A 25,750-nucleotide genomic window follows, 5' to 3' on the forward strand; every position below is an offset into this window, starting at 1 on the left:
TGGATTTTAATGGTCAGGTTCTTTTTCTGTTTTTTGCTCATTTTTCCAGCCTGCTTCTTGTCTGTTAATGTTATGTCAGAGATGGGCTCTGCTCATCCCTGGTCAGGAGGTGGGGGGATATCTGGCCTAAGCTTCTCTTTTTTATGTCCTTCTCTGTGCCTGTGAGTTTTTGGTATTTTTAATGTATGATCTGGGAAGAGGTCTGACCCTTGCCCTTCTGGTCTGTCTTCTGATTCTTTCACAGGTAGGACCCCTATTTCCTTGTGGCTACGATCACTTCTCTTTTTGCCTTGGAACTACAACCCAGAACTAGATAATGAATGACGGAGCTGCCAAATGGCACTTGATCCTATGCTCAGGGTTAGTACAAGGGTCCCTGGGATCTCTGTCTGACCATGTGTTCAATCTCTTTACTACTTCTACTTCACAGTCCTTAAGTCAATGCCACTTCCACAATGGCATGTTTTGTCAGTCCTCACCCCAATGTATACAGACCTCTCTTCTTGGTTTCCTAAGCTGTCCTGGGCTCGAAAAATAACTTGCTATGTCTTTTTGTTGGTTTTCCCACTATGAATTTAGTTTGGCACTTTTAAAAACAACTTTAAAAAGTTGTTACAGAGGAAATGTATTGGGAGAACTTGACAAAACTGATGACTTCACTCTACGGTCTTGGCCCTGCCCCTCTAGAACCAAGATTCGTCCCAAGGTCTCCTAACTCCAGACCCAGAATGCTTTCTACTCCACACTTAGCCCAATTTATATCCAGTCTCTTAAAAAACTTAATTTAAATTATACTTGTACAAATCAGAAAACTAGGGGGAAAATTTACCACAAATTTCAGCGATAAAGGTCTCATTTCTCAAATATACACAGAGCTGAGTCAAATATACAAGAATACAAATCATTCCTCAGTTGATAAACCAAAGGATATGAACAAACAGTTTTCAGATGAAGAAATCAAAGCTAAATATAGTCATATAAAAAAGTGTTTTAAATCACTATTGATTAGAGAAATGCAAATTAAAACAATTCTGAGGTACTATCTCACATCTATCATATTGGCTAATATAACATAAAAATGAAAACAACAAATATTGGAGATGTGAAAAAATTGAGACACCAATGCAATTTTATATATTGAGACACCAATGCACTTTTGGTGCAGTCGTGAACCGATCCAACCATTTTTTGGAGAGCAATTTGGAACTATGCCCAAAGGGCTTTAGAACCATGCATACTCTTTGACCCAGCAATACCAATATTAGATCTATATCCCAAAGAGATCAAATAAAAGAGTCCTATATATCAAAAAAATATTTGTAGTACCTCTTTTTGTGGTGGCAAAGATTTGGAAATTGAGGAGATGCTCATCATTTGGCGAATGACTGAATAACTTGTAGTATATGATTGTGAGGGAATACTATTGTGCTATAAGAAATGATGAGCAGAATATTTTCAGGAAAGCCTGGGACAGCTTATATGAACTGACGCAAAGTGAAGTGAGCAGAACCTAGAGAACACTGTATACTATTGTATGATGATCAGCTGTGAATGGCTCAGCTGTTCTCAGCAATACAATGATCTAAGATAATTCTGAAGACTCATGATGAAATATGCTTTTCATCTCCAGAGAAAGAACTGATGAGTGCAGGTCAAATGCAGATCAAAGTAAACTTCTTTACTTTCTTTATTTTTCTTGTTTTTTGTCTGTGTTCTCTTTTGCAGCATGGCTGATATGGAAATACACCTTGCATTCCTGTACATGTATAATCATTATCTAAATGCCTGCCTTCTCAAGGAGGGTGGGGAGGAATTTGAAACTAAAAAAATTATAAAAAGCAAATATTAAAAATCATTCTTATGTGTAATTGAGAACTTTTTTTAAATTTTGAAAGTGTAAAAGTGAAAAAAAGGATATTTGTTTAAAAAAAAGTAAATTTGATTAAATATAAGATACAAAAAAGAGAGCTCAATACTTAAAAAAACCATCTTCTTCCCTTGAGAAGGAAGCCTGGGGTGTCTAGGTTTCTATGATCCATAGAAAATACACAGACTTACAGTAACTTACTTTTATATAACATTTTAAAGTTTGCAAAGTATTTTTTGTACAAGTGACCTTTGTAACAAGATTATTGTGTTGGTGCTGATACTCATTTTATGCATAAGGAAATGGAGGTAAAATGCCTTGTCCATGGTCCATAGACTAGGAAGTGCCAGAGGCAGGATTGGAATCCAGGTCTTTCTAACTCCAAGACCCACCCACTATCCTCTATGAGATGCTTCTAACTGTATAACAGTGATCAAATTTGTAAAAATTCGTATAGTCCTGCTTCTTAACTCAAGGAATCTTAATCTTTGTGTGTGTGTGTGTCAGAGACCCCTCTGGCAGTGTGTTGTCTTTCCTCTTAGATTGTAAGCTCCCTGAGAGCAGGGGCTATCCTTGTTTTTATTTGTATTTCTATCCCCAGTGTACAGTGGTGCAATGTCTGACCCCTAGCAGGCCCTCATTAAAGGTTTATTGACTGACTGCCTAATTAACTGGTGAACCCTTCTCAGAAGAATGTTTTTAAATGCATAAAATAAAACACACAGGCTTACATTCTACTGAAATAAAGATGTCATTCTTTTTCTCATCCAAGTTTACAGAACCCTTGAAATCTATTCATGGACTCCAAGTTAGGGAACCCTGCCTTAACTGATCTAAGAAAATGAACATTATCATTCTTTCTTAATATCTAAAAGATATCTAATGATCTAGTAATTACCCAACCCAGAGGAATGATCAATTCCCAATTCTCCACATGCACTTTTTTCTCGTTTCAGTATGCTTGGCTTGGCTTTCACTGCTCCTTTTGCACTGAAGATGATCAACACTGTTGTGTGTGCTCAAGACAATCGGTCAGAAGATACAAATGATGTCTAGCTGAAGGTTAATATTCACTTTGTCAGGAGAGTAACTGCCAAAATGGAAACGATTCTATCTTTCTTGAACCAAATTAACCTTCAGTACATTGATGTATCTAGGTGGCACAGTAGATAGAGTACTGCACCTGGGATCAGACAGACTCATCTTCCTGAGTTCAAATCTGGCCTCAGATTTAGCTTCTGTGACCTGGGGCAAGCCACTTAACCCTGAGCTGGAGAAGGAAATGGTAAACCACTCTACTACTGTGATCCCCAAATGGTGTCATGACAAGTTGGACATGACTAAAAAATGACTGAACAACAACAGCACACTGGTGGATACACATTCAAAGAGTGTACCCATATATGCACACATTGCTACATATACATACATATATAGAAACATACATACACCTACAGAGAATTAGACACTTTTTCGGCCCAGATGCTCTCTAATTCATTAGCATATATGGACTTGAACTTCCGCACCAAACACCTTTAAATATTAAATGCACATTTGTGCCTTAGACACGTGCCTGGCCCCTAAGGTAGGGATGAAGTGACAAGTTCAGCCAGTGTTGAACTGTGCTTTATTTCTTCCTGGCCATTTGCCCTGTGACGGTTTGTTATCATCTGTGTACATCACTGTCTTTACAAGCATTCTCTCCCAGTTGTGGGGCCTTCAGAGAAATAGGGTTGGTATGAATTTAAAATGTCATATTGAGCCAATTTAAAATAAGACAGCAGTTTCATCAGGTTGTTCTTTTTTATTATTAAGTCAGACTTTCAGTTCTCACTGAAACTGAACTAAGTTGACCTCATTCTGTGGGTAGTTACCTAATGGATTTGGGTGTATAAACCCAATCTCCTGAGCTCTTGAGAGAAGTCTCCAGCCTTCAGTCTGCAATCCTTCTTTCCTTCTGGGGGCGGGGTGGGGGTGGGGGTTCACTCAATAATTCAATTCAACAATCATTTATGAAGTGTTTGCTCTGTGCCAGGCATTGTGCTAGGTACTGGGGATTCAAAGACAAAAATTAAACAGTTCCTGCCCTCCAGGAGGTTATATTTTACTAGACTAGAGAATGCAACATGTACATAGATAAACATAACACAATGTTAGAGGCAACAGCAACATAAAGTACTACAGAAAATTTTGAGGAGGAGGTGACTAATTGTATTGTTAATGGGATACTAAGATCTTCCCAGTCCATTGGGAGCCCATTGGGGGAGGGACTTGCCTAAGGAGGAGCTTGCTTGTAGGAATGCTTCCACACATTTTCGTACTAAGTTGATTAGGCACTGAATCACTAGGGCTGTTGTGCCTTCTGGCTCTGAGAAGGGTATTTAAACTCTGAGTTGGTATTTAGCATTAGGAGTTCACTTATGAGAGGGACTGTTTGATTCCCTGGTTGAGACTCTGAGTAGCCATATGTTCAGGAACCCCAGCTACCCAGATATAAAGGCTCTCTTGATCCAGTAGCGTATGTAAAGCATATAGCAATACTGCTTTAATTCAGGCAGTCAGAGCCCTGTCTGTTGGTCTTTGTGCTAATTTCTCTGCTTGTATTTTCTCTGATGTTCAGGGGGCTGACTTTTCCCCTGAACAGTGAATGTAATTAAAGATTACATTCTTTAAACGTAATCCCCTTAAAAGTTGTTTTCCTTTAAGAAAAGCAGATCCAAGAACCTGTGCTAGCAGGTCATCCTGGATATACTAGGGTGCTTGCTGTTACATTAACACTAACAGGCAGAGGGGGCAGAATCAGGGGATCAAGTTTCATAGGAGAGATGGCGCCTGAACTGAGCCTTTGAGAGAGATAAGGATTCTAAAAGTTGGAAATGAAGATGGAATGCACTCTACGAAGCCTAGAGAAGGGGACAGAGGGCGAGAAGATATGATCAATGGGGAAAGTTCCAGAAGAAGAGACACTTGAAGCAGTGTGATATAGGGTCAAGAGTATTGAATCTGAAGTCAGTGGAGCTGCCTTCAAATAGTCCCTCTGACAAATGCCACCTTTGTGGCCTTGGGCAAGTCACTTAACCTCCCTGGACCTCAGTTTACTCATCTATGAAAAGAGGCAGTCAGACTAGGTGGCTTCTGAGGTTCTTTCTGAGTCTGGATTTAAGATTCCATGGTCCTCTGTAACCGAAGAAAAGGAGGAGAGGATAAGTGAAAAGGCAGAGAGATACTGAACGATATAGCAGAGGAAATGAGGCAGCTTCCAGAGGGACACCCTCATTTTTCTCAGGAAAGCACAGAGTGAGGTCATCTGCTGAAAGAGAGGAGGTTGAAAGTGACATTGGGGGTTTGAGGAGAGAAGAGAAGTTTTGGAACAGCTGCTATGAGAATCAGCCAAAGAAGAATAAAAGGACTGCCCTGGAGTAGTGAGGGTGCAGTTGAGATGAGACTGTATGAATTTCTAGTGGATCCAGGTGGCATGGTACTGTGACTTGCTCCAGCATCAACCCAGAGCTAAGGAATAAGAAAGTATTAACGATGGAAACACAAGGGGATAGAAGAATCGAGGGTGGAGAACAGAGCCTTACTGAATTACTTACTCTAAAGTCAAGACTGTGAAAAGAAGTCATTGAGATCAGAATAGGGAGGAGGCGCTGGTGGGAGAGAAGTTATGAAAGGACTAGAGATTGAAATGACGCTGAAGGAAGAACAAAGCAGAGGGAGAGATAAAAGCAGAAAGTGGTGACTAGAGGAGAGGAACCTCAGAGGTTTATCATTTGGGGGTCACTTTGACGGCATAGACTAAGTATGCCCAAATGTGCAGGTGGTTGAGGTAGAGCTGCAATAAAGGTCATCAGAATTGAGGAGGTTGGTGACCTGGGGAGTTGGGGTCTTTGCAGGGACATCATGAATATTTAAGCCCTTGAGGATGAGGACAGAAATTAGGGATGAAAGGTGGGAGGTAGGTACTGAAAGGGAAGGAAAAGAGGGAGAGTCAGTGACCTGTTGTGTTGCAGCATTAATGAAACTCAATTAACTTTTATTAACTGCCTATTATGTGCCAGGCACTGTGTAAGTGCCGGGGATACAAATAAGAAAAAGAAAGACTGTTCTTGTCCTCAAGGAGTTTACAATCTAATTGGAGGGGATGACAACACGTGAAAGAAAACTGAAGTGTGTGTGTGTTTGTGTGTGTGTGTGTGTGTGTGTGTAACCAGAGGTGACCTGAGAGGGGGCCATGATGTTCTGGGAAGACCAAACCAGGCAGAACTATTGATAGAAAGATGGAAAGCTAGCTGGAAAGTTCAGATTCCAGCCCTCTACAAAGGAAGGTTCTACCCTCCAGCCCTCCAGTCAGAGGGGAAAGGAGGCTGAGGGAGTTAAGAAGGTGTAGAGGATCTAACACTACGTCAGTCAGCACAATGATGATGATGATGGTATTTCAGGCGATGAGTTTATTCTGAGAGGGGCATGATGTTCTTAGAGTCCAAATCAAGCAGAGCTGTTGATGGAAAGTGAAGTTAGGACCTAGAGAGAGTGGGGTACATGGGTGGAATTAACCACAGAAGAAAAGTTGATGAGTGAAAACTTACACAGGGAAGTGTGAGAGGGGAATGGTGGAGGAGGAGATCAAGGAACACCCTTATTCCTTCTCTGAGTCTAGTGTGTAAGGGGACATGGAAAAAAGGAGTAGTTAGGACTGGAGTTTATAGGAGGAGATCAGGGGCCTTTCATGCGAATCTGAGAGTGAAGGAAACAAAGGCATATAAATCAATGGAAGAGTTACTAAGAGAGGGTCTTTAAGGGGTGAGAGGAAGCAGAGGAAGATGGGGAGAGATTAGAGAAGGATATAGAGTACAGGAAGAGGTAGGAGGAGAAGGGGACAGCACGATATAGGGGGGAAAGCATTAGACACAACATCTGGGGACTTAGGTTCAGATCTTGTCCCTAACAGCTACTCTGCTAGTATGACTCTGGGTTAGTCACCTAACATTTCTGAGCCTCCTCATCTATAAAATAGAGGGGATGGTGGAGTAGATAAGCCTCCAAGAAGCTCAATCAGCAGCCCAGGCCTTTGTACCTTGAGCTAATTAAATCTCCAATATAGTTCCAGTGCCTTTAAAGAGAAAACTAGCCTAGATTACAGGGGATGTCATAGTGCTTAGAGGGCTGGGCCTGGAGTCAGGAAGACTCATCTTTCTGAGTTCAAATCTGGCCTCAGACATCTACTAGCTGTGTGACCCTGGCCAAGTCATGTAACCCTTTTTGCTTCAGTTTCCTCACTTGTAAGATGAGCTAGAGAAGGAAATGGCAAACCACTCCAGCATCTTTGTCAAGAAAAACCCAAGTGGGGTCATGGAGACCAGGACATGACTGAAAAACGACTGACCAACCAATCACCAAGTCTAGCCTAGAGTGACAGGTCTCGCACTATCACATCCTCCCAAATCCCTGCAGTTATGACTATCCCCTCTCTTCACATTTCCTTACATTTATCTATCCATGCATATATGTTGGGAACTGCCAGTAGAATAAACTTCTTGAAGGTGGGAATGACCTCACTTTTTGTTTTTATCCTCAGGGTCTAATAGTGTCTTGCACAATCAATGTTTGCTAAAGCTGGGTTGATCTGGGCAACAAAGATCACAGTCATAATCAACATCACCCATAAGCTACCAAAGTCAGGGAGTCAGTTGGACTTCCACTCTCCTGCAGCCAAGTGAGGAGAAAACATTGTCTTTCCTGTTTTCCTTTATTTCTAGTGTATGATATTTTATTGGAGAGTAGGTTTCTTTACCCTTATTCCTTTCCCATGAGCCACAGTTGAACATGGTCAGGATTTCCCAAGTTGATTGTGAAGATCTAAGAGGGTAACCTGGAAGAGGTCTGGGAGAAAGTTAGGAATGAATGTCTCTATTCTCAAAATTTTAGTCTAGTTCCTTTTCACTTCATTTTATGTATAATAAACTACATGACCACAGTGTGCACAGGGTAGAGGCTCATGAACAAGTTATAAATAGCAGATTTCATATTTCAATATTTGGAGCAATATTCCGTTCTATCCCCAAGATTAATTTTGAGCCCAGTCAGTGAGCCACCACTGCAGCAGGCTGTGGGGTGGAGCAGGGAGTGGGGCTACCATTGGGCATACAGTTCTTTTGTAAAAGGGATTCCTCAGGCACATGCCAGAAAAAGTAACTTAGAAGACCAGAAGGCTGGTGATTCAAGTGGTGCATCACTGCATGGACAACGCAGATATTGCACTTACTACATAATTAATGGTGTCATTTTTTTTCTGCCCACTTAAGACAGCACTCAAGCTACATACAATTTAACTGGCCCTATTTTAGGGTCAATGTCATAAGTTCAAAAAAGTAATTTTTTTCAATATTCACCATGCTCCTGAAAGTTTAGAATAGATCTGAGCAGATTACCCCGGAGTTTCTCTTAATAAGAAGAGACAGGGAATGGTACACCTGGCAGACTTTATCTTGCATTCTTGTAGGTGCACCTGCAAAGAGAAAGAATGATGGAACCAAACAGTTTGTTAGTGGGGCTTCCTAATCCAGATTTACAGTCTAAGATCAAATTTAGGTCAAATCTAGAGTTTCACTTTTTACATTGGTCTACCTCCGAGGAATCCCCATCTTCTCTGAAATGGGGTTGTTTGGAAATGGAGAACAAGGACCAAAGACAAACTGAATCATATGGCCTCTACGTTTAAGAGGATATCTGAAGACAAGTTGAGTCTGACTGGGATTACAGAATTCAAGATCTCAGATCCTGGCTTAATTGCCTACAAGTCTGGGTCCAGAAATCATTTGCATGATGTAGCAGAATTTCTCTTTTCCTAGCTTGACATTCATTTCCTCCTATTCCCCTGTGGCAGCTTTATTTCTTTGGAGAGGGACCATGGCCCCCAAACCCCCTTTAAGTCAACTAATTGATCAATTAACAAGCATTTTATGTGCCTATGACATACCAAGCACTGTTCTAGGTACTGACCATACACAGACAAAAATGAAATAGTCCTTGCCTTCAAGGATTTTATATTCTATTGGGGGAAACAATATATACATAGATAAGTGCACGCAAAAGAAATACAAGGTAATTGGGGGAAAGGGGATAGAAGAAACACTAGCAGTTGAGTGGATCAAGGAAGATGTTACATAAATAAGTAAATTTAAAGTTTTTATGAAGTAATATCAGGAGGGAGACGGTAATATCTGGAGCTAAGCTGTGAATGGCTTTAAATGCCAAACAAAGGAGACTGTATTTGATCCTAGAGGTAATAAGAAGCCATTCGAACCTCTCAAGCAGGGAGTGACATAATCAGACATGTGCTTTAGCAATGTCACTTTGGCACCTATGAGTGACTTGTGTCAGGGACAGTAATACTAATAAGGAGGCTGATGAGACAGACCAGGTTAAGGTTAAAGGCTTGAATGAGGGTGGGGACCATGTGAGTGAAAAGAAGGGGAAGTAAGTACAGGAGAGATGTGGTGTTAGAATCAACAGTAATTGATAACTGACTGGCTATGTGCTGGGAGGGAGAAAGGAGAGCTGAAGGTGACTCCAAAGTTGTGAAGCCTAGGTGACTGATTCCAAGACTTTCTTTCAATTATATGTGTATTCACCTCCCATAGCCTTTCCAGGCTCTTTGAAATCAAGGGCAAGGGAGAAAAAATAGGCTTAAATTCCAATAACAGTAGCAACCTCATAAGAAAAGTCTTACAAAGCATTCATTTAACAAACATCTTATTGAGGGCAGAGAGAGTAAAGCATAGAGACAACCTGAGGGCTCAGATTAAAAAGGGAACTCAGAGATAGCCATAAGAGCTGGGTGAGAAAGCTAGCGAGAACATGAGGGTGGAGATACTCAGGACTGAACTTAGGAAGAAAATCACAAGAAGAGAATATGACCTTAGGTCTGGTTGGAGGAGGTAGAATAAGGGTTAGAGAGGAAGGAATAATTCAGGAGGAATCTATTTCCTAGAAAATAGAAATAGGAAACCTGAGCTTAGAGAAGATCAGAGACAACATGAGAACTGAGCTTAAGTATCCCAGCTTGGTGCAAATAATGGGGAGATGACTAAGAAAACTATGAGAAATCACTGATTGTTCAGTTTAGCGGGACAAGCCTTCAAAGAACATAGGAAATGAAGGAGGACTGTTACTGGAGATTAAAACTGGGTTTATGAAGAAAAGCTGAGAGAGAATACAAGAGCTCAAGGACACAGCCTTGGAGAGAACATGAAGACTGAGGTGAGAAACAAAGCTCTGAGAACATTCGAGACTTGTTTAAAGAGAAAGTTCAGCAAATGCCCACCCTGCCATCATACCCCCACCATTCAGGAGATCAGTGAATACCACCAGAGCCTCAGATGGAGCCCCATTAGATCTGCTCTCAGAAGATCTTGAGGCTCCTCCCAATCCTAGGACATGGTCTAGCAAAAGCCTTAGCCTGGAGGGAGCTTCTTATCCTAGTTAAAATCTCTTCCAGGAAACCCAAACATAGAAAAATCAGTAGAGTTGCCAATTACCTGCATCAGCTGGTGCCAATGGTGGGGAGGGTGGAGGTACAATTACACAGGTGCCAATAACATCCAGATTAATTCCAGTGTTTCCCTGTTTCCACACATTTATTGGTGGCCCCGATAACTTACCCAGGCATATATCTAAAACAGTGAGATTTTATTTTCATTCTTTCAGGTCATGGGATCACAAGGATCCCTCTCTTCCAGCTTTTCCCTTCCTGCTGCTCCCTCATCTTCCATTCTGGTTCTCTCTTTAGTTCCAGCTATTCAAGATAATCCATCTCCCTCCTGGAATGTTCTCAAATCATCTCCCACCTCCCTGCCTTTCCCCTTCCCACTAAGCTTTATGCTCCTCCCAATGCCCTTTTCACAGCTCATGCTCTCACTCCTCTTTCACCCTGGCAAGCTTCACTGTGCTGAATGATGACGATGCCCACCTTTCTCTTTCCTTTTCATAGGTGACATGCCGGGGTGGTTTGATGGCCAAGGAGTCACCTTCTTCACTTCTATCTTCCATGGAATCTGCCTTCTTATACAGTGAATTCCTCATTATGATCTCCATGCAGTGACCTCTCAATTTTCCCTCTTCAAGGGAATTGCACTTAGAATCCCCATCTTGGGAATTTTTATTGTGTTTTCCCTCTGCCTTCTCTTCTTGTTTCTTCCTTTCCTTCTTTTCCTGAAGCATTTCATTTAAAGCTTTCACTTTCCAAGAATCCTTTTCATCACCCATTTGAGTTAAGACACACACTGCACCTGCCACCACCAACACCACAGCTGCTGCCCATTCAGAGAGTGAGAAGCAGCAGCCCCGAGTGCAAGAGAAGTATGTCCTGTCCAGTTTGGCATGACCTGGTGATGTCACATTTAAGCTTTTTATCTAAGTTTTAAAGCCAGAAAGGATTTTAGAGAACATTTAGTCCAATCCCCTCATTTTATAGATAAGAAAACAGAGGCCTAGAAGGAAGAAATCACTTGCCCAAGGCCACAGAAGTAATAAGTAGCAGAGCTAAGATTTGAATCCAGATGTGCTGATTTCAAATCTACAGCTTCTCCCACTACAGCATTTCCTCCACATCCACTGGGCCCGGACCTGCCCTGGAGCATCAAATCTGCATTACTCTTTCCTGGGCCCAGACCATCATGGGGGTTCCTAAATCTCTGATCATACATTTTATACTGAACTGGGAATTCTATCCAGACCAGATCTGCATAGCTCAGAGGACCAGGAGAAATTGAGAATGGTCAAGGAGAGGTAGAGAAAGGATAGATGTGGATGATGGTATCATAAATTTAGAATTGTAAAGGACCTAAGAGGCCATTTAGTTCAAACACAACCTCCTCATTTTACAAATGAGGAAAACTGAGACCCAGAAAGGTTAAGTCACTTTCCCAAGGTCATATAGGAAGTAATAAGGAGGCAGTGTTGTACAGTGATGGCTCTGGAGTCAGAGGTCCTGGATTCCAATCCTGTCTCTTGGTGAGTTACTTAAACATCCTGAGGCTCAGTTTCCTCATTTACATAATGACAGAACTGGAATGGATGACCTCTGATGTCCCTTCCAGCTCAAGATCTATGAAGTTAATAGTGAAAGATGTGGGATCTGGACCCAGGTCATCTGATTTCACATCCAGTGCTCTTTCTACTATACCATGTTAAATTATAAAGTCAGGGAAGGAGCAGCTGGAAAATCGGCAACTATTCAGTATGAGTTAACAAAGGCTGCCCGGGAATATTAACCACTATCACAAAGGAGAGTCTGGTTCTTAAGAGGATTGTGAAGTAGGTCTCCCTATGTCCACAGAGAACAGAAGCTACATCCTGAGAGACTTATAAAGAGGGTTATTAACCAGTGGAAACAAAAAAGCTGTCAATTAGTAGAGGCCTTCCCCTCAATCATTTACTTATGTTCTATAATAAAAACTCACCCTGAAAGTCAGGTTTCACTGTCTTCTTTTATACAAGTGATTAGAGTTTCCTAATCCATTGAGGCTCAAAGAAGACACAGTTCCTGGTCAGACACAGCTTCAGGTTCCTACTACTGGCTACATCCCATGCAAAGAAGCTTCCTTAGGCTCACTGTACCTTCTGGTGGTTCACGGTGAGGAATGGGTACTTCTGATTTGGGAGCCTCATTCCCCCGGCCTTGTAGCACAATACTGAGAGGCTCTAATCCTGGGTCTCCCTCTCAGTGACTGTGATATTGAACAAGTTTATTCCTCACTCTGAGCCCCAGGCTGGCTTTTTTTTTCTGCAAGATTTAAATAAATAGACTAGATTTCCAAGATCCTCTTCTATGCCTGTATGACCTTGGACAAATCATTCATCCTCTCTGGGTTTCGGTTTACTTGCCTGTAGGATGAGGGGATTGGACCAGAGGATCTCTCTCTGAAGTCCCCTTCCACTATTAGAGTTAGATTCTTCCATTGATAAGATTCTGGATTCTGATCCCAGAGATTCTAGGAACTCCCAGGTTTATCTTCTTTGCTGGGAACTAGCTTTTCCTTATTCCAGTGACAATGCCATGGCATTTCTGACCTATCAAAGGGAAGCACAAGCGTGGGGCACTTGTTACTCATGGTCCCTACGTCCTCAAAAAGGATCACAGAGACAAAACAAACTCCAAATGTAAGTCATTGATACTAAGAGGTCCTTACTTTCTCTCAGTTGGACTACTGTTATAAATTCCTAAACTTGTCTCCCTGTCTATTATTTCTGTTGAACCAGTGTCTAAAACCTCACATCCAGATTCCCCAACAAAAAATCTTGAAATTAGCATCCTAGCACCTACCAAATAAAAAGATCAGCTCCACAGCCTTCCATTCTACTACCCCTGTCTTCACCCAGTTTTCCAGCCTTATTTTCCATTCTACTGCACTCTGTGTTCCAGCCAAATTGGAATAGTTGCCATTTTATGATCTCATCTTGTTCACACCCTCCACCCTACCTTGTTGAAATGTTTCCTTTGCTTTAAAGTTGAATGCAGGGGCCTTCCCTTCTGTAAAGGTTTCCCTGATTCAATCAGCTAGAAGTGCAAGTAAGTATATACAAAGATCATCTCTTGGAAATGCAAAATGACTGAAGGCATCAAGTGAACATCTTCCATTGGACTAATATTTTCAGTAAGAACTCAGTGATAAAAAAATTTATCCTTAGACAAAAATGATATATATGTTAATAATTCTCATAAATACTAGAAATTTCTGCAAATATTTTTCCCAGTACCCTCTTATTCTATTCTAACTTGCACTACAGTGATATATGTATACTTTATCTTTCCTACTGAAAGACTATAAGCTACTTGAAGGGAAGGGACTCTGCCTCATTGACTTTTTTATCCATACTACAAGTAAGTGCCTTACACTTAGAAAGTATTTAATAAATGTTTGTTGAGTTTAATTGATTGAATTCTTCTGTTAGATCCAGGTGATTTGTACTGAACTGAAACTCCCTGAGGAAGTGGTGACCACAATTGTCTAGTTGGGGCAGGGAGGTTGTAGAAGAAAATAACTATTTCCAGTAGCCCTAAAGAAGGCATCAATCTACTCTGAGTTTGCCTGTTGGCAGCAGATAAAGTAGGGAGATCTGGGGTCTCTGAGCTAGAGCCTCTAAATTAGCCCTTATACAGTGGTTATAGAACTAAGCATATTGACCACAGGGAGAATAGTGCAGCTGTAAAGCATCTGATTATGTGGGTGGCTTTCCTGATGTGGCTGTACTCCCCTGTGCCAGGTGTCCTTGGGAAAATCTCATACATTGGGCTATATGGCAAGTTGCCTGAGGCATTATGCCTACATAGGCAGGGATTGTCTCTTGGGATGCTGTTTACTGAGTGCCACAGTCTATATTTCATACATTTGGATTCCAGAAACTATTTAGGATGTGAATTCAGGAGATTTCTCCTACAAAAACAGAACATAGAACTGAGGTTGGTACAAATCCAGCCCCAGTAGACTGGTAGATCTTGAAACTGGCCACAGAGGAAATATTGAGATGAGATGAGAGAACAACTAACTCTTCCTTCACCTGGTCTGTTCATGTCCAGGAGGGATAGCTTTCCCACTGTGTAAGTTTCTGCCCTGTATCCTATGAGGAATTATACTCATTTTCATGTGGGAGGGCATGGTTCTCTTGAATAATTACTTCTCCCTTGTTATTTGTATTGCTTTTATGTCTTAATTATATACTTTGCTATTTGATTTGTATCTTTGACATGGTCTATGAATAGAGAGGGTTTTACCGGTAGGGTTTTGAGTCACAATTTGCATAACTGATTACCCAGAACACTGTCATACTAGCCTCAAAAAAGTAGTAAAGGGTTTCAGAGCCAATATTATCAGGTAGCTTTTAAAGGAACTCATTGGTAGCCAGGTGGTGCAGTGCATAGAGCATTGGACTTGAAATCAGGAAGGCTCATCTTCCTGAGTTCAAATCTAGTTTCAGATAATTACTAGCTGTGTGACCCTGGGCATGTCATTTAACCCTATTTATCTCAGTTCCTCATCTGTAAAACAAGCTTGAGAAGGAAATGGCAAACTACTCCAGTATCTTTGCCAAGAAAACCCCAAATAGCACCACAAAGAGTTGGACGAGACTAAAACAACTGGTTGACAAAAAGGGACTCATTATACACAAAGTATACCAAGAAGTTGAACGATTATGCATGACTCTATGTCACAAGGCCATTGACCACTATATCCTTGGTCATATAAATCTGAGCTACCCCTCCCCACCATTCTCTTGGGTGAATGTAGAACAAACAACAACAGAGGTCACGTTCTCAAAGAGACTTATTCTAAGTCATCTAGAGAAGTGAGAAGGGGATATGTCATACAGTGTGTATTGGAAACATAAGAGAATATATACCTTGGATATATTAATGACTAAACCTCTTTTACTCAGGCCCCACTAAAAGCAATGCTAGTCAACAAATATTCATTAAATACTTACTATGTACCTGGTCCCTTCCTAGGTATGAGTAGGCGATAGTTCTTGCTCACCAGGGCCTTTTGGTCTAGTTGGAGAGACAAGATACACATGAAAAAATGACATGAGAGTTAAACCTTAAGAACCAGTCTAGGGAGAGACAGCAAAAGGAAGCCGAATTTATCTTGAAGACAACCTGCCTATTTTGCAATTTAACCTCACGCCAGGCCACACCCAACTTTCCAAAGGACCAATACCCACAAGGACAAACCAGCCATCTAGTCGCTCCCTATCTTAGCCTCAAATTTATCTGGGTTCAAATCTCTCCCATGTGCTAAGCCATCAGAGATTTTTCGTTTGTGGCCTGATTCCACCTCATATCTGTTATAAATCTTTTCACTTTACTTCATTTAATTCCCCTCCAGTCTAACAACTTGCTTGTTATGGTGAAGATAAAAATGATGGCTTAAGGAGTGCTAATGGGGAAGCTTTCATTTGAACTGAGAATGTTCTAAAAGCAGATGGATCCAGAAAAGAGAATAAGGAGAGTGGGAGGGGGTGGTTGGGAGGGCAAGAGAAGTTGAAAAGGGCCCCAAATCCATGGTCAACCTGAAGAACTGAACCTATTCTGTGGGAGCAGAAGGGGAAAGGGTAAAAAAATCATGTGGACAGAAGCCTTAGGGCAGCATCCTGATATCAAAGTGCGACCCTGGATAAGTCATTTAACTACCCTAATCTTCAATTTCCTTTAAAAGGAGGGGATTGGACCAGATGGTGTTTGATGCCCCCCTCTAATTATAGATCTGGGATCCTGCATTCATATTAAGTGAACACCTAGTATAAGCCCAGGTACTTAGTGCAATATATGATCTTTTCCTTCAAAAGAGGTTTCAGTACATCCAGCAGATGAAACTATCATAGATGAGAGGAAGCATTACACAGTGAACTCCCAGGAGCCTCTTGAATTCTTTCATTTTGTTGAAATGGCTACATTTCACTAAAGTTCCACTCCATGTCTCCCTGTGGCTCAGAGGCCAGCTTGGGTTCCCAAAGGCTTTACTAACAGGTCCTAGCCAGGCTGGGAAGGCTTTCATTTCAGGACTGGAAATAGACTGTATGGAGGATAAGCTTTGCTAAGTTCAGAGACCTGTTAACAGGTGAGCCACAGTGTGATAAGTTTTTTATCCACAACAAACCTTAAAGACTTTTCTATGAAGAGTTGTAGGCTGCTTTGGTGGAGGGAGAACTCAGGTCAAGGAAATTTTGGACTTCGAAGCAATGATGTAAGAACTAATGAACAGATTTTAATCTGGCCTCTCTGCTTATTTGACCTTGTCTTTATTCTCTGTGGCTTACAATGAATATGTTTGAACAGATAAAACAGTAGGGGCTTGTAGCATTTTGTGCTTTGGTGTTTGTATTATGGTTTTTTAAAAAGCAAGATTTTTAAAATTAAATTTTATTTTTTAAATTAATATGTATTTATTTTCTCTTTCTCCTACCTTTTCCCCAACAACAACAACAAAAAAAACAACCCACAACAAAAGACTTGTAACAAATATGCATTAACAAAATGGTCACATTGGACATGCCTCATTCTGCCTCTTGTGTCCACCACCTCTCTGTCAGAAGGTAGATAGTATGCTTCATTTCTGGTCCTCTGCAATCCTAGCTGGTCATTGCACTGGCCAGAGTTCTGAAGTCTTTCAAAGTTGTTCATGTTTACAATGTTGTTGTTACAATATCAATTGTTCTCCTGGTTCTCCTCATTTCACTCCATATCAGTTCATAAAATCTTTCTAGGTTTCTCTAAGACTGTTCATTTCATCAGTTTTCATAAAACAATAGTATTTTATTGCATTCATATAACATTCTCTGTTCGACTATTCCCCAGTTGATAGGCACCTCCTTAGTTTTCAGTTCTTTGCCATTATAGAAAAAAAGTTACTATAACTATTTTTGTACATGTGAGTCCTTTTCCCCTTTCTTTGCTCTCCCAAGGCAAGAATATTAATTTCCACATGCAAGAAGCTTACAGGCTAAGGGGAGATGAGACAAATGGACAGATGGACACACTCATCTATAGATAGAAGAAGAGAGCAACAGAACTGTGTAAATTGAAGGAAGTAGCATATAATTACAAAGGGGTATATATTGTAACACCCCCTTTGAATTATAATAATAATACAGTGCAGTGAGAAAAGTATTGACCTGGGTTATAGTTAGGAAACCTGGGTTTGATTCTTGACAAATGTAAGCTGTGTGACTGCAGGAAAGCAGCTTCATTTCCCTGATTTATGTTGTCATCATTTGATTGTTTCAGTCATGTCTGACTCTGTGACTTCATTTGGGGTTTTCTTAGCAAAGATACTGAAGTGACCTGTGATTTCTTTCTCTAGCTAATTTTTACAGATGAGGACGTGAAGCAAACAAGGTTAAGTGACTTACCCACAGCCCCACAGCTGGTAAGTATCTGAGGCCAGATTTGAACTCAAGAAGATGAGTCTTCCTGATTTTAAGTCCAGTGCTCTATCCATTGCACCACCTAGCTTCCCTTCTCTGATCTGTAAAATGAGCATAAAAATACAGTATCTCTCTACCTCACAGGGTTGTTGTATAGAAAGTGTTCCATAAGTCTTACAAAAACTTTACAGCTTTTGTAATGTATGTATAGGTGAGTTATTATTATTAAAAGCATCAGTAATGGTATGTCTGTGGCAGGCGAAAGACAACATTTCAGCCTAGTTAAGCTCCAAGAGGCTCATCACCCACCTGTCTGTGGGCTGGGGAATTATTCAACCATAGCGACACTTGAAGACCCTCTTCTAAGTCACAGAGGGGTTGTAATTTGTATCAGTGGATGGAATCTCTGCACTGATGAAACTCACAGCTTCTGGATGTATTGACAAGCTGGTATATTTAGATGAGTATTGATAATTCACAATACAGAGGACTTTAAGGCTCAGAGAATGCTTTCTGACACATCAAAAGCTTCACACACGTGATGAATTTTGAGTTGGATTTTAAAGGCGGCTCTCTGTTGGCTTCTGTTACTAGGTAGGTAATTCAATTGAATAGTCTGACCTTTCAATCTAAGGGTGAGCAACTCCTGGGCATTTTTTTTCTCTGTGTCACCAACCATTTCTTCTCTCAGGGACCAGAGCACAGACTGGTAATCAGGCCCAGTTTGTCCAACAGCTCCCAGGATCTGTTCTCAGCCCCCTGCTTTCCTCACCTCTACTGTTCTCCTGGTCTCTGCTTTGCCTTTAACACCATTGATATTCCACAGAATTCTTTCCCACGTTGATTAGGAGGTGGAAGCTACTCCCAGCCTTCACCTCCATCACCCCTCCCCACCCCCAACCGTCCTGAGGCTCCTGATTAATTCCTGTCCATAAACTTTCTGATGAGGCTGTATGCTCTCGACAGGCAGTCCTCCTGGATCCAGGATTAGCTCACTAAGAGCAGATTTTCTCCACATGGCCCCACTTGCATTTTCTGTAGCAAGGTTTGCATGCTAGGGCTGGCTTGGGGCTGCCTCTGAGGCAGGAGTTCCTCAGTGGAAAAGGCCAGCCCAACCTTGGCAAGATGGGAAAGGTCCCTGCTGACCACTTTTTGGCCAGGCCTGATAAACTGGGGATCTGCAGACTCTCCAATTTGGGAGGTTCAGTCACTAGGGAGGTAAACAAAGCCAGAGCTACAGGGAAGGCCCTCCACATAAGTGGGTAAGTGGCATTGGCAGTTACCTATGTAGCGTGCTCCCCGAAGGTCCATGTACAACCCAATATCTCCCCCACTGGGTTTCTATGGTGCCTGAAATTCCCATCATTAGTTACTCCTCTGGATTGACAACCAAGATAGAGCTGTACTCACAGGCCCAGCTGCCTGAAATGAGAGGTTTTGGGCCCTCTCCCTCTTTAGTATAGCAAGACAGTTTATTTTTTTATTAAATTATTTTATTCTAGTATTCTACATTTGACAAACACTAACAAATATGAATATTTCTATAACAAAGAATAGAAAAAAGGGTCGTTTATGAAACCACAGTTTCATTATTATGGATAGTTTGCTTTTTTTAAAAGTATATCATAAATGAGCTAGTTTCCAAGCTTTCCTGATTATCTGTTTCCTGAACTTATTTTGTTCTTTTCTGCACAATTAAAAAAAATCTCAATGACCCTTTTTTGACAAGACTGTTACCAGCTTCCCTCACTCTCTGTCCCTTAAACTAAAAGAAAGAGAGTTCCCTTATAATAAATAAGCATAAGCCAAGCAAAATATCACCAATGGCTGAAAATGCATGTCACATAACACAATATATTTTGTCAGGTTACCTAGATGAAATCTTGGAAGTCACTTAAATACTGACCCTGAAAGAGATGCCCTTTGGAGTACTGTGTCATCAGGAAAGGGCATGGTTCCAATAAGATAGCAAGGGTCCAGGTCCAGGAGGGGAATTACCGACCTTCTCTCTCCAACACATAACCTATGCCCAGTCATAAAGATGCTTCTCCTCCTCACTGTTCTCCCTGCTAGTATGCTATTCATTTTTTGCTCCAGCCTCCTTGCTTTGGTTCTTGGAATCCCTTCCCCCACTTTTCTCTTCATGACACTTTTGTGCCTCCAACGCACCCCTCGAGGTCTCTCTTGGATCCTAGCTCTTCCATGAATCCTTCTCCAACTCTTCCTTCTCTGCATCCCTACCATACTGTGGTTGGACTCTTCATGAGTCTGTTTGGATTTTCCTGGCAGAGATCCTGGAGTGGTTTGCCATTTCCTTCTCCAACTTCTTTTACTCATGAGGATACCGAGGCATATAGTTAGGTGACTTGCCCAGGGTCATATAGTTAGTAAGTATATGAGGCCAAATTTGAACTCAGGAAGATGACTTTTCCTGACTCCAGACCTGGCATTCTATCCACTGTGCCACCCAGTTGCCCTGTGACCCTTAAAACATCACTTGGTACTAAATTCTTCTCCATTTTTCCATATATAAAGATAATAGCCCACATGTCTACAGTGCCTTAAGGAAAGTACAAAGCACTTTCCCCCACAAGTAGACAGTGGGAGAATTATGACTCCCATTTCACAGATGTGGAAACTGAGTCACAAAAAAGTGAAGTGATTTACCATGAGTCAGAGTGTTAGTAAGTGTAGGAGCTAGAGTTTGAACCCAGGTTTCCAGACTCCAAGTCTTTCTCTTCTACGATGCTATTTCTATCTCCTCAACTAAGACTGTGGTTTCTACTTCTCTATATCTACTGTTGTCTTTCCTATAGATTTAGAACTCCAGGGAATCTTAGAAATTGCATAGTCCAACCCTCTTCCTTTACAGCAGAGGAAACTAAAAGCCAGAGAAGTTCCTCTTTGTCCAATAGCACACAGGTAGGCAGAGAACAGCAGATCAGAATTTGCATCCAGATCACAGAGGGCTTCTGAGGTGCCCCGTAAGTAGTTGTTTGATCTTTCTTGCCTAAGCTTAGTCTTCTTGGCCAATTGCACTGATTTGTGATTGAAGTCTGGACATCCCAAGTTCTCCCTCTTTATATCTCTACTTCTTGGTCTTGTGGTGGGGGGGGTCCTTGAGTTACCACCAAAACATTAGCCATGTTACCAGCGTGAATGACCTTGAGAAGCAGCATGGTGTAGTTTATGGAATCACAATGTTGGGTTTGAATCCTGCTTCAGAAATTTACCTGGGTGATGATGGGTCTTAACTTTTCAGAACTGCATTTTTCTTATCCATAAAGTAGGAATAATAATTCTTGGCTCATAGAACCAAAGATTTAGGGCTAGAAGGGATTTAGAAGTCATCTAGTCTAATTCTGGGGCAGCTGGGTGGTGCAGTGGATAGAGCATCAGACTTGGACTCAAAAAGATTCATTTTCCTGAGTTCATATCTGGCCTCAGACACTTACTAGCTGTGTGACCCTGTGTGACCTTAATCCTGTTTGCCTCAGTTCCCTCATCTGTAAAAATGAGTCGGAGAAGGAAATGGACAACCACTCCAGTATCTTTGCCAAGAAAACCCTAAATGGGGTCACAAAGAGTCAGACATGACTTAAAGTGACTAAACAACAACAAATCTAATCCTTCCATTTTACAGAAGAGGAAATTCAAACTCGGAGAGGTTAAATGATGATCCCAAGCTCAGAACTGGGATTTTAATTCAGGTCCTAAGACTACAATGTCAGCACTCCAAATTCAACCATTGTTCCTCCACCCCACATGGCTTCCCTTGTACCACCCACTCCCAGGATTTTTGGGGAAAGTATTTTGCAGATCTTCAAGCGCTGTATAAATGTGAATGATTATTGTTGGCAGGGAAAGGGCAGTAGCTGCTTTCATTTTGTCCTAATAAGGCATCTATTCTCACTCCTGTTTTTAAGCCTCCTGAAGGCAATTTATAAATGTAGAGTTTGCTTAAGTTTCAGAGTTGGGACTTCAGAGAGGCCTGGAAGGACTTATATGACCTGATGCTGAGTGAAAGGAGCAGAACCAGGAGAACTTTGTGCACAGCAACGACCACAGTGTGCGAGAGTTTTTTCTGGTAGACTTGGAATTTTGTAATAACGCAAGAACTTCTTATAAAAAAAAAAAATCCCAAAGGTGGTTCTCAAGGCAAAATGCCTTCCACATTCAGAGAAAGAAATATGGAAGTCATTCACAAAATGTAGCAGATCATGTTTGTGTATGTGTATGTGTATGTGTTTGTGTATCATGTTCTGATTTGTTATACGATTTCTTTCATTTATTTTAGTCTGACTACATAGCAGGACTATAGTGAAAATATACTCAATAGGAAAGTATATGTAGAACCTATACAGAATTGTATGCAGTCGTGGGGAGGGAGGGGGGTAGTGGGGGGTAGGTGTGGGAGGGATAAAATCTCAATTGTATGGCAGTGATTGCTAAACATTAAAAAATAATTAAAAAAAAAAAAGTTTCAGAGTTGGGATCTCCTGACCTGTAAAACTGGCTGTGTTGGAAGGAGAGAGAGCAACAAATTCTGTGGGGAAATGTTGATGGCAGAACAGTAGCATAGGAGTTTGATTACCTACGTAAGTTTTCCTGATTTTTGATACTGTATATATCCCTGCCATAATCCTTGTGTGCAGGGCCCTGGGGTGGGGTACTCAGGGCTTCAGGCACAGAATACACCCCAAAAGCTGAGCAATAAAGGACTTGGATCCAAATTGGTGGTCACTATGTCATTGACACATTTCCTCCCATTTCCAAAAGTAGGGCAACAATGCAGAAGGTGATAATATTTCATGTTCTTACCCTTCTTGTCCAATGGGCAATTTGGGAGCAAATGTGTCTTCAGCCTTAACGGAGGAGAGATCTTCTCATTCCTCTGTCTGGGGACTTAACCTAAAGCCATCTCTACCACTTGACCACCAAGCCTATCCCCATAGCACAAGAATCTCTTTAGAGAATCTCTTCTGGAGAATAAGCTAAACAGAGAGAATTAGCTGAACTCATGATTTTTCTGAAAGATCCCAGCTTTCTTCTGAAATGGCTTGGACACCCTGAGTTGTAAGAGGCTCATTTGGACTTCTTGGGACATTTCTGATATTGAGGGAAGATGAGATGGTGACCTGTGGCCTCGGGGTTGACCTTGTTCAGCTCTCAGATGGACACTAAGTATGAACATCTCACCTCACCTTTCCTCTCTGATTCAGCCACTCTCTGTGTCTGTGCCTGTGTGTTTCTTTTCAATTAAAAAGGGTTTGATGCTGACAAAGAAATAGGATGTGACAAAAACAAAAACCTTATCAGAGCATGTGTGCATGGTGGGAAAAATAAGATAAGTGAAAATCAATCCCTCTCTGGATCAGGGTATGTGTCTTTGTGTGTAGAAAACTCCATCTAACAAGAAAACAACGTTCCCTTTGAACGGCTTTCCATCTGACAAGGGGAGGGCAGCAGTGTCTCTGTGGAATTGTATGCCATGCCAGGCAGGCCAGCCAAGCAGGGGCAACGCGGACTTTGTAACGGAGCTGAGCACTTCTAGCTCTCCCCCCACTCTCCCCTCTCCTAACACCAGTGGCCGTCCTCCACTGGATGGATGCTCTTTCTTCTTCTTTCCAGTGATGCCTCTGGGGATGCTGCTGCCAAGTGGCTGCCTTCAGGAAGCCCAGTCATCAAGTCCTTTCCATGTTTTCTTCATTTTAATTGAATAAACATCTATTAAGTACTGTAAAGCACTGTGCTGGATTCTGGGGATGCAGAGCAACCTCCCCTGGCAAACCGACAACAACAGCAACAACACTGGACTTCATTCTTACAAAACTTACATTCTACTGGTGGGGGGAGGGGCACAACATGGAAACAGAAGAACAAAGCAAGATAATCTGGGGAAGGAGAGAGCCCTAAGAAGGCCGGTGGGGAGGAGGGAGAAACGCTGCCTGGAGGAAGGAGCTGAGCCTTGAAGGAAGACAAGGAGTTTATGGGGTGAGGAGAGAATTCACTTCTAGGCATGGGGACAAGGGGCAAGAGGTGGGAACAGCCTGCTCAGGGAATAGCTTGCATTCTCTGGAAGAAAGAGGGCATGGGGGGACTACTATGGAGCCAGTCTAGAAAGGAAAACTAAAGCTGGGTTGTGAAAGGCTTTAAATGCCAGACTGAGGAATTTGTATTGATCCTAATGGCAACAGGGAACCACTGAAGATTTTTGAGCAGGGGAGTAACCTCCTAAGACTTGTGCCTTAGGAATGTTATTTTGGTAGCTGTGTGGAGAAGTGGTTAGAGAGAAGAAGAAACTAGAATCATGGAGAGCAAGGACAGGTTTTTACAGCAGTTCAGACGACTAGTATTTACCTACAGTAATCACTTTCAGGATCAAATGAGATAACATTTGTAAAATGTTTAGCAGTGTTTGACTTATAATAAGCACTTAATAAATGCTTACTCCCTATTCCCTACAGTAGTAGCTATGTGAATGAGAGAAGGAGGTGGATGAAAGAGACATTGTGAAGGAAGACTCAATAGGATTTGACAACTGAATGGATATGGATGGTGGTGATGAGGGAGAGAATAAAGAGTCAAAAATGGCATTAAGGTTAAGAAACTGGGTGACCAAAAGGAAAGCAGAGCCTTGAACAGGGACAGGCTTAAGGATGAAGAGAATGAGTTCTGCTGAGTGCATATTGAGCTTGAGATGCCAATGGGAGACCCAAGTGGAGCTGGCCAGCAGGCAGTTGGTAACAAGGGACTAGAATTCAGAATTGAGATTATTGCTGGATATGAAGATTTGGTAGTTTTCTGCATAGAAACAATAATTTAATCTATGAAAACTATGAGATCACCAATGGAGCATACATAGGAAAGTGAAGAAGGCTCATCACAGAGCACTGGGGAACACTTAGGAACAAGAGATGAACCCACTAAAAGGGGACTAAAGAGTTATGTTGAGACCGGCAGGAGAACTGGGACAGAGCAGTGTTAGTGAAGCCAGTGGAAGAGGGAGTATCTAAACGGAGGAGTTGCTAAAAGGTGTCAAAAGCTGCAGAGAGGTCAAAGAACATAGACAGAAAAGACCAGTGGAAAAGCCAGGTAAGATATCCTTGGTAATGTTATAGAGAGGAGTCGGGGGCAGTTAGATGGTACAGTGATAGAGCACCAGTGCAGGAGTCAGAAGGACCTGAGTTCAAATCTCACCTCAGACACTTGACTCTCTCTAGCTGTGTGACCTTGGGCATGTTACTTAATCCCAACTGCCTCATCCTGGGTCATCTCTAGTCATCCTGATGAATATCTGGTCCCTGGATTCAGATGGCTCTGGAGGGGAAGTGAGGCTGGTGATCTGCACAAGCCCTCCCTCACTCAAAACAAAGTCAAGTGCAAGTCATGTCATCCTTTCTCTGATGGCATGGTCTTCTTCAGCAACGAAGGACGAACACACACATACAGAGGAGCGGAGTGGTGGTGTTAGAAACAAAGGTTTGAGAAGTGTGGGAACAGAGGTAGTTTGGCTGGGAAAGGGAGAAAAACAGTACAACAGCTTAATCTTCCTTGATCTCTCTCCCACCTCTGATACCCTTCCTCTTGGACACTCTCCTCTTTTGCCTTCAATGACATTGCTGTCTCCTGGATCTTGAGTGCTCTTCAGTCTCTTTTGCTGGGTTATCTTCCATCTCTGACCCCTTAGCATTGGAATTCCCCTGGCTTTGGGTAAGGCCTCCTCTTCTGCTTTCCATTTCTCTCTCCTCTTTTCATCCTCTCCCCTGGGGATCTCATCTGGGACCACGGGTTCAATTACCATCTCTGTACAAATGATGGCCAAATCCACAAATTCAGCCCTAACCTCTCTCCTGCACTGTAGGCCAGCATTACCAACTACCTGCTAGCCATCTCCTCCTACATACGTTGTAGTTACTTGAAATTCATTGTGCCTAAAATGGAACACATATTTTGTAC

The sequence above is a fragment of the Notamacropus eugenii genome, chromosome 1 (genome assembly GCF_028372415.1).
Source record: "Notamacropus eugenii isolate mMacEug1 chromosome 1, mMacEug1.pri_v2, whole genome shotgun sequence".
Classification (NCBI taxonomy): domain Eukaryota; kingdom Metazoa; phylum Chordata; class Mammalia; order Diprotodontia; family Macropodidae; genus Notamacropus; species Notamacropus eugenii.